The 14,744-nt window shown below is 40.1% G+C and overlaps 1 pseudogene; it reads left to right on the plus strand.

Moving 5' to 3' along the window:
- Positions 1-10,450: 10,450 nt before the first annotated feature.
- Positions 10,451-10,945, plus strand: LOC100945456 (annotated as a pseudogene).
- Positions 10,946-14,744: the final 3,799 nt, after the last annotated feature.

Raw genomic sequence — 14,744 nt, forward strand, 5'->3', positions numbered from 1 at the left:
CCCCCTAAATTTTAGCAACATGATCACTAAGATTAATAAGCAAATAAGTACTATGGTCTTAGAGTCTGAAAAAAAGTTAAACTTAAATTTTCACTTGCTTGACCTCAGGAGTTCAAGACCAGCCTGAGCCAGAGTGAGACCCTTTCTCTAAAAACAAATAGCTGAGTGTTGTCATGGATGCCCACTGTCCCAGCTATTTGGGAGGCTGAGGCAAGAGGATCACTTGAGCCCAGGAGTTTGAGGTTGCTGTGAGCTAGGACACCATGGCACTCTACCAAGGGTGACAAAGTGAGACTCTGTCTCAAAAACAAACAAACATTGTAATGCCAGTTTAAAAATTTAGTTTGAAAACAAATATATTAAAAGATGTAGAATGATGAGCTTATTTTTTTCCTATTTCAGGGATAACTTTTCCTGGGCATTATTATTATTATTTTGTTGAGACAGAGTCTCACTTTATTGCCCTTGGTAGATTGCTATGGCATAACAGCTCACAGCAACCTCCAACTCCTGGGCTTAAGCGATTCTCCTGCCTCAGCCTCTTGAGTAGCTGGGACTACAGATGCCCGCCACAACGCCTGGCTATTTTCTGGTTGCAGTTCGGCTGGGGCTGGATTTGAACATACCATCCTCGGTATATGGGGCCAGAGCATGATTTTGATTTCAAAAAAATTACAATAGGAATAGACTCTCATGTTAGGCGTGCAGTCCACATTATTATTTACAAAAAAATGAGGATGTTAAGGAAATGAATTTGATTGGCCAAAAAACAACTCTAAATACATCCAAGGAAAAATACAAGACTAACATTTTCGAGCATTTATACTATTCTTGCCACTGCACTGACTGCTTTGTGTGTGCTCTATCCCCTGTTGCTCATAAAAATTCCGAAAAATAAATACATCTGAGTTTCTAGACCTTGAACTCAGAGATTCAAATAATTTGTGTTATGTCATATTTTTAGTAAATGGCAGAGCTAAAATTTTAATCCTGGTGAATCTGACTCAAAAGTTTACTGTCACATAGTTTGTTTAAAATCAACTTCTCTGTCTTTTACCTGCCTCGAACCTGAAGTCATCCCATACTGTGGGATACAATATTCAGATATTTAGTTTATTAATGGATCACTGTATTTTGAAAGGTTCACAGTAAAGAATAACAAGGTAAAGAGATGTTTACTCAGGAGTCCTCTTAGAGGGCAGATTCCTCTCCCAGATGGTTTAGAAATCTCTGAAGGGACTGACTCATTGCTGTGACTGGTTAAATTAGTGCCTGAGAAAATTCTCAAAAAATTTTTAGCTTTGATCATAGTGTCAGAGTTTGAGAAATATGGTCTCATGTAACCAGATGTACATCCCCTTGGTGAATCTTCCTTGTACACAATCTTGCATAAGTCACTGCTTCTGGGGTTGACTGCTTTGTACCCAAGGGAACACTGTGAGCTGAAATCCCACCTCCTTCTTCCTAAGCAGGGGAGATCTCCCCTGGCTCCTGGGTTACTGACCGTACTCAATGGTTATCCTTCCTTGGAAACTTTGTTTAAATTATCTTTCACAAAAGGAATTTATGAATTATCTTTCACTTCTAACTGAAATGGATGTCTAGATGCTGATGTAAGTTATTCAGGAGACAGTAAAAATAGTCATAGTACAGGAGAAGGAAGAAAATTTCTGGAGATATCTCATTGAGTAGACTATAGGAGAATGTCCTAGTGCACCGGTAGAAAGGCAACTTTTAAATGTCTCATTTATAGTAAGACACAGGAAGGGAAGATAGGGACTACACATTCCCTTTTATTTAATTAGCTCTTTTAGCCAATTTACTTTTTATTTCCTACATTAAAATTGTGTTTATTGTAGAAAATAGTGTTATTTTCTATGTCACTCATGATTAAGTTTCTCCTGTTGATGTTGATACCTGTTTTTTAAAAAAAATACCTTAATAATACCTGTGAAAGAAGACACCAAGTACTTCTTTCAGCAAAATGTGCTATTTCCCAATGATATCCCATCTGCAAAATGAGACCTTGAGAATAGTATAACAATCCCCACTCTCTTCCTCTCTTCCTCCCACTTTTTCCTTCTACCTCTCGGGAAGACTTTAGGAATCCTTTTACTTCTCCTTTTTCATCATGAATCTAACCCAACTTTTAAATTTTACTGAAGTAACTTGATCCTTTCAGCTCCGAACGTTATTTGAATCTCCACACATTTGTGCCCTATATTTCAAGAACCTTTATCTCATAATTAACTCCCAGCTATTAATCACTAACTCTATCATCACCCATTCATTCTTCATCCATTCAGACTCACCCCTGCTGCCTTTGTCTGTTCTCTCTCTTTCTCAATATTGATTATTCCAGTTTATCTACTCTTTGGCTAAATACCTTCTTCATTTTCTCAGACTGGGTAAATTTTGATACATTTTCTGAAATACATGTATCTATGAATGACCTTCCCTTCACCTTGGCATGCGTGCTGGCTTGCCCAGGCTTATGACTTTTACATTGCCTTCCTTTTCTTCCTAGTCATCTACAGATGAGATCGCAATGTTATCTGTTCATTAGAACTGGGAAGCTGAGAAATTCTAATTCCTGGTCCCACTGATAGACATTCTAATTTAATACCTCTGGGGTGGAGCCTGGGATCGCATTCTCTAAAGTAACTCTGACCATCCTAATGTGCGGCCAGGACTGAGCTTGTGGATGTAATTCTACTGTGCTGCTGTTCTGCGGCCGCTGCCTTCCCCATGTGCCCCAGCGTGGGAAATGAGAAACCCAACTTTAGCCTGATAGGTCTATCTTCATAATGTACTTGTTGTTCCTTCTATATTAAAACTGTTAGTGTTCCATCTGCATGCCTGAAATTTTGAATTTTTACCTTCTTTAGCTGTGAGTTTCTTCTTATAAATCCTGACTGGTACTTTGAAATTCCTTTTAATGGGGCTGTTCTTCCCCTATTATTTATCTAATTAATATCCCAACTCAATCTCCCACTTTTCTCCTCCTAGAACTCTTATTTTCCAACTGTCTCTTTACATCACTTCCCTCTCCATCACTTTTCCATCTCCATGTATTTTGTTCTGTAATATTTTATCTACTTTCTCTTCTATGCCAGTAATTTGGTGGACATGTTCTCTTTCCACTGACATAATGGGATTTTAAACTTGGAGATAGTGTTATTTAAGCTTCAAAAGGTCATTTGGGGCTGCACTTTAATATCGTCAAATGCTTTTTATTATTTGTATGTCCAAATGTCCAGCAGTTGTGCCACATCAGGGACTTGACATGAGAATCCTGTCACTTTCTTTCTCTCTCTCTTTCTGTGGTTCTGATTAGGAGAGTTAGGATTCTCTGGGTTTTTCTCACCACAGTTGCAATCTAACCACGGAGGAACACTGGATAGCAACAGCCCCGTGGCTGATGGCCCTTGTCCTTCTCTTTGGCAAAAGTCTTTCTCCTGCTGAGTGTTCATGAGCCTCCAGTCCTCAGGGACAGGAACCTTAAACATACCTTTCCAGTTGTGCCTCCAATCATGACAAGTCAAGAAAACTCAAGTACAACTTGAGGTGATGGCTCCCACTTGTAATCCGAGAATTTTGGGAAGCCAAGGTGGGAGAATCTCTTGAGGCCAGGCATTGGAGACCAGCCTGGGCAACGTTGGAAGACCTGGTCTCTACAAAAAAAATTAAAAAATGAATTAGACACTGTGATGCCTCCCTATAGTCCTAGCTGGTCAGACTAAGGTGGCAGGATCAAGTTTGAGGCTGCAGTGAGCTATGATCTTGCCACTGTACTCCAGACTAGATAACAGAGTGAGAGTTTGTCTCTTAAAAAAAAAAGTGTACTCAGCTATGTTTCCTGACCTCCTAATTTTCACTCCCACTTCTTCCCCTACCCTCCAAGGCAGTATCACTATGAGGTACATAGTGAATTTACAGCCTTTGTATATTCATCAGAGTTTTGTAACTCTGGTTACTGCCTTTTCGCTCCATCACGTGAACAGAGATAATCTTGCATCAGTTCCACCTGTCGGGTCTCTGAGAGCCTGAGGTTCATGCTCTTCAGAACTGACCTGCTTGTTGTAGCAGCCACTCTGTGTGGGAAGATTACATGGGTTGGAATGAAAAACAGAGAAAGCAAACTCCTTCAAGTCAGTACCCAATGAAAAAGCTCTGCCCTTCATGTTCTAAAATTTTAAGAAATCAGCTTGGCCCCTGAGGCTCAGTGGTTAAGGCACTAGTCACATACACTGGGGGTGATGGGTTCAAACCCAGCCTGGGCCTGCTAAACAACAATGACAACTGCAACAAAAAAATAGTCGACATTGTGGAGGGTGACTGTAGTCCCAACTACTTGGAAGGATGAAGCAAGAGAATCGCTTAAACTCAAGTTGTTTGAGGTTGCTGTGAACTGTGACACCATAGCACTCTACCGAGGGCAACATAGTGAGACAGACTCTGTCTCAAATAAATAAATAAATAAAATTTTAAGAAATTGGTACTTGTTTGACCTTATTCTATGATGTTTGGCACCATGGTTCTCAGTTAAGGTACTTGTGCCTGGCACTGGGCCTGCTTACCAGTTTCTTGAAATAGATACAATAAGCAGGAGACCGTGTAAACATCAGTGTAAGGACTGTGCCAAAAGTTGCAAAATATAAATTTATATGTACTAATGTCCTTCCAGATAATTAGATGCAGTTGGTCTGTGGTATGGCGTGTGCAGTGATATTGTTTTAAAAGCCCTCCATGCAGTTCTGATAAATAGCCAGAGTTGAAAAGCACTGGTATAAATGAAGAAAGAAAAATAAACAAAAACAAAAAAAGGCCAACATCATTAGATTTTTTACAACTACTATGTAAAATAATGCTTATCAAAATGTAGTTTGAGAACTAAGTAAATGAGACCGCTTGAAATGCTACTTAAAATGCAAATCCTGCAATGATGTCAGCAAGATGAATGAACAGAATGTCACCTCACCACACTAAAAATTCTACACCCGTTCACAGACAAAAGCACCATTGTGGGAACTTTGCTGTTTAAGTAAGAGGCTGTGAAACTACAGTGGAGCCCAAGACCCAGGACAGTTGCGTTGAGAGTATAGACTCGCACCCAGGTGGTTGATCTGCTGATTATGCTCCCAGATTCAAACTCGGAAAGGGCCCCACTCCCTGAAGAGCTTGGCTATGTCCCTGTTTGGCCTTGAGCCTGCAACCAAAACCATCTGTACAGAGCTCTAGGAGGAATCACACAGTCAAATACAATGGTGCATTGGCAGATAGGCTCATCTGCCCACTGACATTTATCTCAGCAGTTGACCCAAAAGTTACTCTGTAACTTGGCTCCAGCCCACCTCAGCTGTGGTTCAAGCTTAGTACTGCTTGTACAAGAAGGTATAGGGAGAATTTCCCATCTGAGCCACTGGGACAGGCCTGCTAGTTTCCATCCCACAGCAGATCCTGAAATGGCCCAGTCTCAGCTCCTGCAGCCCTGGAGTTATCCAACTTGGGCAGGGAACTCCTGTGGTGATGAACCTGGCCAGGACTGACACCCTCTGTCCCACAGCAGTTCTGGAAAATGCCATGAATGTCAGCTCCAGCCCCTGTTAGTCATGGCATCCAAGTAAACTTGCCTACATAGGAAACTGCTGAGAATCTTGCCTGTTGGTACCATTGGGTTAGGTTTTCCAACACAGTTCTCACAGTAGATTATGCATTAGCCCTGTAGCTCAGTTTCAGCCCCTCACACCGATGCTCTGGTAGGAGTTCTACCCAGCCAGGATCCTGCTGAGTACTTATGGTAGCTTGCCAACCTCTGGTCTTCATGAATTAGAATATTCTATCCAACAGCAGCAAAATACACATACTTCTCAAGTGTACATAGAACATTCTCTAGGATAGCTCAAGTGGTAGTCCACAAAATAAATCTTCACAAATTTAAGAAGACTGAAATTGCACCAAACATCTTTTCTAATCATAATGTAATGAAACTAGAAATCAGTAACTGGAGGAATTTTGGAAAATTCATGGACATATGGAAATTAAATAATATGTTACCAAATAACCCATTGATCAAAGAAGAAATTAGAATGGAAATTTAGAAATATCTTGAAATAAATGGAAATGCAGCATACGAAAACTTACAGGATACGATAAAAACAGTTCTAAGAGAAAACTTTATACCAACAAATTTCTACATCACAAAAGAGGACACATTCTCAAATAAACAACTTCATTTTATATCACAGGGAACTAGCAAAAGGAGAAAAACTAAGTATAAAATCAGTAGAAGGAAGGAAATGATGAAAATTAGAGCAGAAATAAATAAAATGGAGAATATAAAGACAATGAAAAAAATAATGAAACTAAGAGTTGATTCTTTTAAAAGATAAACAAAATCTACAAACTTTTGAACAGACTAAGAAAAAAGAGAAAAGACTCACATACAGATGGTCCCCAATCTATGATGCTTCAACCTATAATTTTATATCTTTTCATTGGTACCAAAGCAATATACACTTAGTAGAAACTCCACATTGAATATCCATAAAATGATTCTTATTTTTAATATTCAGTACAGTATTCCATAAACTATAAGCATTCTGCAATATTTCACTATAAAATAAGCTTTGTGTTAGATAATTTTTCCTTGCTCTAGGGGCTAAGGTGAGTATTTGAGTATGTTTAAGGTAGTCTAGGTTGAGCAATGATATTTTGTTATTTTAAGTGCATTAAATGTTTTGCAACTTACAATATTTTCAACTCAATGAGTTTTTTGGGCTATAACTCCATCACAAGTCAAGGAGCATCTATAAACAAAATTACAAATAAAAGAGAAAAGTTATACCTGATACCATAGAAATACAAAATGTCATAAAAGACTATTCTGAACAATCAAAAAATGGATAATCTAGAAGACGTGAAGAAGTAACTAGACACATACAACTTACCCAGTCTGAATCAAGAAGGAATAGAAAATCTGAATAGACCAATAGTAAGTAAGGAGAATTAATCCAAAAAAAAAAAAAAAAAAGCTCCCATCAAAAAGAAACCAAGGACCCATGGGGTCCACAATAAAATTCTACTAAACTTTTACAGACTGATACCAATCTTTCTCAAACTCTTCAAAAAAATTGAAGTGGGGGGAATGTTTCCAACACATTTGAGGCCGGTATCACCTTGATAGAAAAGCCAAACAAGGGCTTCATCATATCCCTGATGAACACAGATGCAACAATCCTCAACAAAATACTAGCAAACTGAATTCAAAGATACATTAAAAGGATCATTTTCCATCATCAGATGGAACCTGAAAATGTTAAACTACTAGAAGAAAACAAAGGGGTAATGCTTAATGATACTGTTCAGGACAAAGATTTAAGAGAAATGACCCCAAAAGCATAGGCCACAAAAGCTAAAAATAAACAAATGAGATTACATCAAACTAAAAAGTTCTTACACAACAAATGAAACCAGTTGATAAAGTGAAAAAACAACCCATGGATTGGAAGAAAGTGTTTTAAACCTTATATTTGATACAAGGCTAACATCCAAAATATATAAGAAACAGCAATAGCAAGAAAACAACCCAAACAAAAATGGGCATAAAACCTAAATAGACACTTCTCAAAAGAAGACATACAAGTGGCCAATAGATATAGGGAAAAAATGTTCATCACCATTGATCATTAGAGAAATGCAAATTACAATCACAATGAGGTATCACCTCATATCTGTTAGAATGGTTGTTATCAAGAAAACAAATGCTAAGTTGGTGAGGGTATGGAAAAAGGGGAACTCTCTTTCCCTATCATTGGGAATGTTACTTAATGTAGCTACTATGGAAAAAAGGATGAAGGCTCCTCAGAAAAATTAAAAATAGAATTACTATATGATTCCGTACTCCCACTTCTATTTATAGTATACATCCAGAGGAAGTGCAATCAGTATGACAAAGACATGGGGGCACGCCCATGTTCATTGTAGCATTATTCACAATAGCTAAGGCATGACAGCAACCTAAGTGTTCATAATCAAATAAATGGATACATAAAATGTGAAATATATACATAATAAAATTCTATTAATTCTTTCTTTTAAAACAAGGGTGGGAGAAGGCTGGGCATGGTGGCTCAAGCCTGTAATCCCAGCACTGCGGGAGGCTGAGATAGGTGGATTACCTGAGCTGAGTGGTTTGAGACCAGCCTGAGGAAGAATGATACCCTGTTTCTACTAAAAATAGAAAATCGAGCCAGACACAGGCATGGTGGTGCATGCCTGTTGTCCCAGTTACTTGGACGCTGAAACAGGAGGATCACTTGAACCCAGGAGTTTGAAGTTGCTATGAGCTAGGCTGATGCCACAGCACGCTACCCAAGGGAAAAAAAAGAAAGACCTGGAGGATCCTGTTACTTGTGACCACATGGATGCACCTGAAGGACATTATCTTAAGTAAAACACCCGAGCATAGAAAGACGACTACTGTGTGATTTCACTTTTATGTGCAATCTAAAAAACTTAAACTTATAGAAGGAAAAAGTAAAATGATGTTTCCAGAGAAAGAAGAGACATTGATCAAAGATACAAATATTCAGATAGGGGCTTTAGTGATCTATTATACAGAATGATAACTATAATAAATAATAATTCATTTTGAGTAGATTTTAAATGTCTCACCACAAAAAAAACTAAATATTTAAGGTGTTGGATTTGGTCATTAGCCAAGTTTAATACTTCTACATTGTAAACATATATCAAAACATCACATTATATCCCATAAATATATGCATCCATAATTTTTCACTTAAAAATAAAATTAAATAATAAAAATATTTAGCAATAATAAGGAAATCTGAGAGGAATATAGTATTTTGCATGTGTAAAAAGATGACTAAACATAGCATGCTGTATTATCATTATTAAAGATTAGATGTTGAAAATAAAATATTTATCAGCTCCATCAAAAAGTAAACAAATAAATAAAATGCAAATCTCTGGGCCTCACATAAAGCTAATAAATCAGAATTCTTGGGTAGACAGGTTAAATGTTCATTTTTACCAAATTGTCGAGATAATTCTTATGCATACCAAACTTTTTGAGACCCATGAAAGATGATATTGTTGAATATCCTGCGAGGATACAGACAGGGAACCTAGGATATATATTTTAATTACAGAGAACAGCTCCCACTCTGTGTTAATGTTCCCTCAAGATCAGATGGTCCAGATCACCCTGTGATACTCCACTGACATGGTATAGAGATGTGAGGCCCTGCCCCACTAAGGAGACCCTTAGGTATCAGGCTAACCTGGAAGCTCTGACCTTTCTAACAAAGGTCCAGAAGGAAAAAAGAACACTGGTGCCAAAAGCACTGAAACATGAATAGAAGAGAAATCTTAAAACTGCAAGGATGAGACAGGCTGGCTAGACCGGGGTGATAGAGTAAGCACGCTGAGAAAATTGAGAGAGGAGAGGTGCCCAGTTCCCATGAGGATCACTGAATGAAAAAGTTGAAAATAGAGACAGCACTGTGGGTGATAACATTGATTGGTTATCTTTTTTTTTTTTCCTTTCCTTTATTGTTTGATAATTACTGTTATGTCATCTGTAATTTTTATGCAAATGTATTGAAATATTTTATGAAAAACAGTTGAAAGCACTGTAGTTTTGCCTCAGGATAAAAAAATAACAAAACAGGGGACAATCAACATGAGAGGTATAGGGAACGGGAAAGAGGATGTTGATCCCCTATACTCAAATTCTCACTCCAGTCTCCTCCAATCCACAAATACTTCATGGCAAATTCTTACCCAAATGCGCCATGATGTTTCTGCCATGGGAGAGTGTCCTGGATGAGGTCTTTCTCTCCTGCATTTGGTGGAATCCTTCATCCTCTCAAAGATGCAGTTTGAATGTCACCACATCTCGGAAGTCGGTCTCCATTGCCCTACCATAAATCAGAACTCTTGATTACAGCAGAGTCATTTTCTTCTACACTTAGTTGGATATTTCAGCAGGTTGAGAGCAGGAAAGAGGCATTCTTCATGACTGAATCTCAAACGCTTAGCAGAGGGCCTAGGACACAGATGCTCTGCTCAGTACATCGTGCCATCAGTTCAACTCATTGCATAAGTCAATCTAAGGTGAATCAATTGTGTCCGCGCTGCCAGTTGACACCACATCCCTCTCTCTCACACCTCATTTACTAATTTGTATTTTGAGAAGGAAGGGACAGAATGAAGAATCGAAGGAAGAGGCGGCCGCCTCCTCCAGTTCCAGGTGAGCGCAAGTGGCTTTTCCCCTCCATGTTCCGGCTGCACGCAGCCACGGCTCCGAGATTCTGAGATTCTGCGGGGCTGTGGGAATCTGGGAAGGCGCCTGGGATGCAGCCTGCACCGCCCTGTGCCCCCGACCAGCAGGCCACTTCCCTTATTAGCAGACGGTGGGGAAATGTTTGTGCTTTTGGTGCCCGCGGATTCCACTGTGATCTTGTTAGGTACCAAAGGTACCAGAATCCCGATTGCTTCCGTGAAGGGCATTTTGTTTCCTTACATCAAAGAGAACCTTAAAGAGTCTCTGCAGACACACTGGGAAGCACGGGAGTGCCAACAGGACGTCAGTCTTTTGAGGAAACAGGCTGAGGAGGATGCCCACCTGGAGGGCTGGTCCCACCCCTGCAGCGCCTGGAAAGGAGGGGACAGCCTGCAGCAGGCGATCCAGGCTGCGGCAGACAGCGTGTGCGGGCAGATGTCCCTGGCCCGAAAGACCACTGCCCTCACAGGGCTGCAGGGCCACACGTGGCAGGCGGCGGTCACTGCGGGGCGCGGTTCCAGCAGCCAGGAAGTGGAGAGAGGCTGGAATGAAGGGGTTGCTCCGAGGCCAGCGCTGCCCAGGAGGTGGAGGCGCGCGTGGCTGTGCTGGTCAGACCTGGCAGTGCCCGATTAATGGCCTCATCGCGTCCTTCAGCGAACTCTACCTGCCTCCCTCAACCTAAAGAAGCATAGCTAAGGAAGGCTACGCTGTTCCTCAGAGCTGTCCCTGTGGTGTCTAGTTTTATTCGAATGGTCAAAGTAACTTACTTTAAAAATATACATATATACCCACACGGGTAGGCAAGTCTATGTATGCGTCTGGTCACATTCACTTCCACGGGCACGTAAGTGAGAGAAGAGTCTCAATTCAGTGAAAGTGAAACTTATTTAAAGATGCTCTATATGGAGAAATTGTTTAAAACAATACTCTAACCCAGAGATGTCCAACCTTTTTTTTTTCTACTGTACATTGGAAGAATTGTCTTATGCCACACAGTAAATACACAAACACTTAGCAAAAGCTGATGAGTGTAAACTAGGTCTGTGTATAATTTGGGGGGTATCTGACACCACAGATAAGCAAAACAGGCCTCAAGTAATCCACACACAGCCCAGGGGTCACTGGTTGGACTCCTTTGCTAACTCTTAAAGCCCGCGCAGCGCGGTTTATAGAAGAAAGACATTGCTAATATACAGATCTAATGTGTTAAGTGTATCAAGTTGTGCACCGAAATGGAAAACGAGTTTTGAGAAATTATTCAGAAGCCCTGTTTTACAAACTGAAATTATTTCCAAGACTTATTTCAAATAGTAATTCATTGTCCTGACCCTGTTCAATTGTGAGTTAGAAATTACAGAAGCTACCTTGTATATTTATCTCCCTGTATACGTAAGACAAGAAGTATTTGTTTCTGCACCAAAAGAGAGGAAAATTGGGAAAGAAAATTTGAATCTTGATCAATCAAGTATCTGTCACGTAAGAAGAAACTTGCTAATTGTTGTGGCACCCACAGCAAGCAGGTGTCTTACCAGTGAAAATAGAGATTGGTTCTCAATGTTCAACAGAACAGCCCTAGTTCTGCCGGTTGTCATCTTTATAGATCTGATAGTTGCCTTTCTAGCTACTGCTTAGCACACTTAGAGAATATAGATTAAGTGCTATTTACTATTAATAAAATAAGGTGCTACTAAAATTAGTCCGTAAGATCAAGAAAAGCCCCTGATAAGTAATATTTTCTTGTGAAATAGATGTGAGAAGTGTCAATTTTATAGCAGCCCTGTTTATCCTGGTTAAGTTCTAATGAGGTTGTCATGCCAATTTCATATTGTGATTAATAAAAGTATTTTCTTCTTTACTCAGTTCTATATGGGTTCTTTGCTATGGCCACATGCTGCCATAGCAAAAGAGAAACCGAGATGGGAAAAAAGAATATTATTATAGTTTTTGCCTTTAAAAAAACAAAAGAATTGAAGGAAGAGAAGGAGCAACTGTGCTCCACACCGTTTCTACACATAGTCTTGCCTGCTTGTTTATGTATCAAGCAACGTAGACTGAGTTACACCTGGGCAACAAATAATTTAACTTCAGAAATGTCAGGACCTTAACAAAATCAATTGGTGTTCTGGGCCATGCTTTACGTTCAACGTGGATAGGAGGAATATTGTCGTTTTAGTCAGGAACTCAGAAATGAGAAAAGCTCTGCCATCTTGTCTTATAACTTCCTCAACATAAAACGTCAACATTTCCTAGAAAATGGAAAAATGATGTGGACAATGGACATCTTCTCTAAACTGTCTCCACTCTGAAATGTGAATGCTACTTTCTCTCGAAATCCAGTGGACAAATTTAACTACAGGACCCTGAACTAATTGTGTGGTGTGTTAGATAGTTTTCCTATGTGTTTAGGAGAAAAAGAGCTGGGTATGCTTAGCTCTAGTGCTCTCTATCACACAAATATGTCTGTGTGTATAATATATGTATATTTTTTGACACAGTCTCACTCTGTCACCGAGGCGTTAAGTGCTGTGCCATCATCGTATCTCACAGCAACTTCAAACTCTTGGGCTCAATGATCCTCATGCTACAGCTTCCTGAGTAGCTGAGACTATAGATGCCCACCACAATACCCAACTAGTTTTCCAATATTTAGTAGAGACAGTGTCTTGCTCCTGCTCAGGCTGGTCTCTAACTCCTGAGCTCTAGCATTCTGCTGTTTGGGCCTCCCAGAGTACTAGGATTACAGGCATGAGCCACCACGCCAGCCCACACAAATAATTATCACACACCTAGTATGTGCTAAGTACTGGGCAAAAAAAAAAAATGGAAAAACAATGATCACATAAAACATAGTTTTCATAAAGCTCATGGGACGAGGAGAAGGAAATAAAATATTTAACCTATATAAAAACAAATGCCTGAGTTGTCAGTAAGAGTTATGTGAAATACAAATATTACCTAACATCAAGCTTTACAGATGATTAGCAAGGGTTATAAGAAAACTATCTGATAGACCCCAATTTATCAAATACAGCCTCCTGTTTTGAGTTCTATGATGTGTTTTGGTTCTGGAGTGCACGGTGCTCACTCTGCCTGGCTTGAGTTAGCAGAGGAAAGCCCCTGAGTGCTGTGGGCTCAGTTAATACATCATCATCTCACAGTACAGTTCTAGCCATGTCATTAAAGTGCACACATCAGCACAGCTGCAGTTCATAAATCTATAAAATTATAGATATACTTACAACAATCAGGCCGGAGAGACCAGGTACATTCTGCTAAAAGCACTCACAGATCCATCACCAGGAGCCAGTACATTTCAGCAGTCAATATTTTCAAGGAGATGTGGTTAGAATTAAAAGAAAAACCACCTCAGGTGTTCCCAAGGAGAAAAGAATGAATTACAGACTCACTATTAACCTGCTCCTTTTCAGCACCTGATCCATTAATGAGCCAAATAAAAGGAAATGCCCCATGGTGGTGAGTGTCCCAAGGAAGAGCTCCTGCTGCTGTGAAGGGGGGAAATGGACATTTCAGAGAAGCTGAAGGAATTTGTGTGAAAAATTGTGTGCCTTGCGAAAGAGCAGGCCTGTGTGAGCAACTGAAAGAAGTCAGTGACCCTGGTTCCTGATCAGCTAGATGGAAGATGGAGAGGGGAAATGATTCCAAAAAGGCTGAAGGGGCCAAACCATGGGTGAGGCAAAGTAGATTGTGGACCTCTATCTCAGAAGCGAAGAGAATTTTTTTGTTTGTTTGTTTTTTGAGACAAAGTCTCACTCTACTGCTCCAGGCTAGAGTGGCATGGTATCATAGCTCATAGCAACCTCAAAACACATGTGCCACCATACCTGGCTAGTTTTTCTATTTTTCATAGAGATGAGGTCTTGCTTGGGCTTGTCTCAAACTCCTGAGCTCAAACAATCTACCGCTCTAAGGCCTCCCAGAGTGCTAGGATGACAGACATGAGCCATCAAAGAGGAACTGGCCAACAAAGAGAAATTTTGGAGTACTTTTAATGGGGATGCACAGAGAATGAGGTGATCACTTGAGGCAGTGAGGGAGTGGAAATAAGGAAATGGGTGGACAATCACTGCAGAGAGAAATAAGGAAATGGGTGGACAATCACTGCAGAGAGAAATAAGGAAACGGGTGGACAATCACTGCAGAGAGAAGTAAGGAAACGGGTGGACAATCACTGCAGAGAGAAATAAGGAAACGGGTGGGCAATCACTGCGGAGAGAAGTAAGGAAATGGGCGGACAATCACTGCAGAGAGAAATAAAGAAATGGGTGGACAATCACTGCAGAGAGATGAAATGGGTGGACAATCACTGCAGAGAGAAGTAAGGAAATGGGTGGACAATCACTGCAGAGAGATGAAATGGGTGGACAATCGCTGCAGAGAGAAGTAAGGAAACTGGTGGACAATCGCTGCAGAG

This window comes from Otolemur garnettii, unplaced genomic scaffold, assembly GCF_000181295.1.
Source record: "Otolemur garnettii isolate 467f Iridium unplaced genomic scaffold, OtoGar3 scaffold00028, whole genome shotgun sequence".
NCBI classification, from domain to species: Eukaryota; Metazoa; Chordata; class Mammalia; order Primates; family Galagidae; genus Otolemur; species Otolemur garnettii.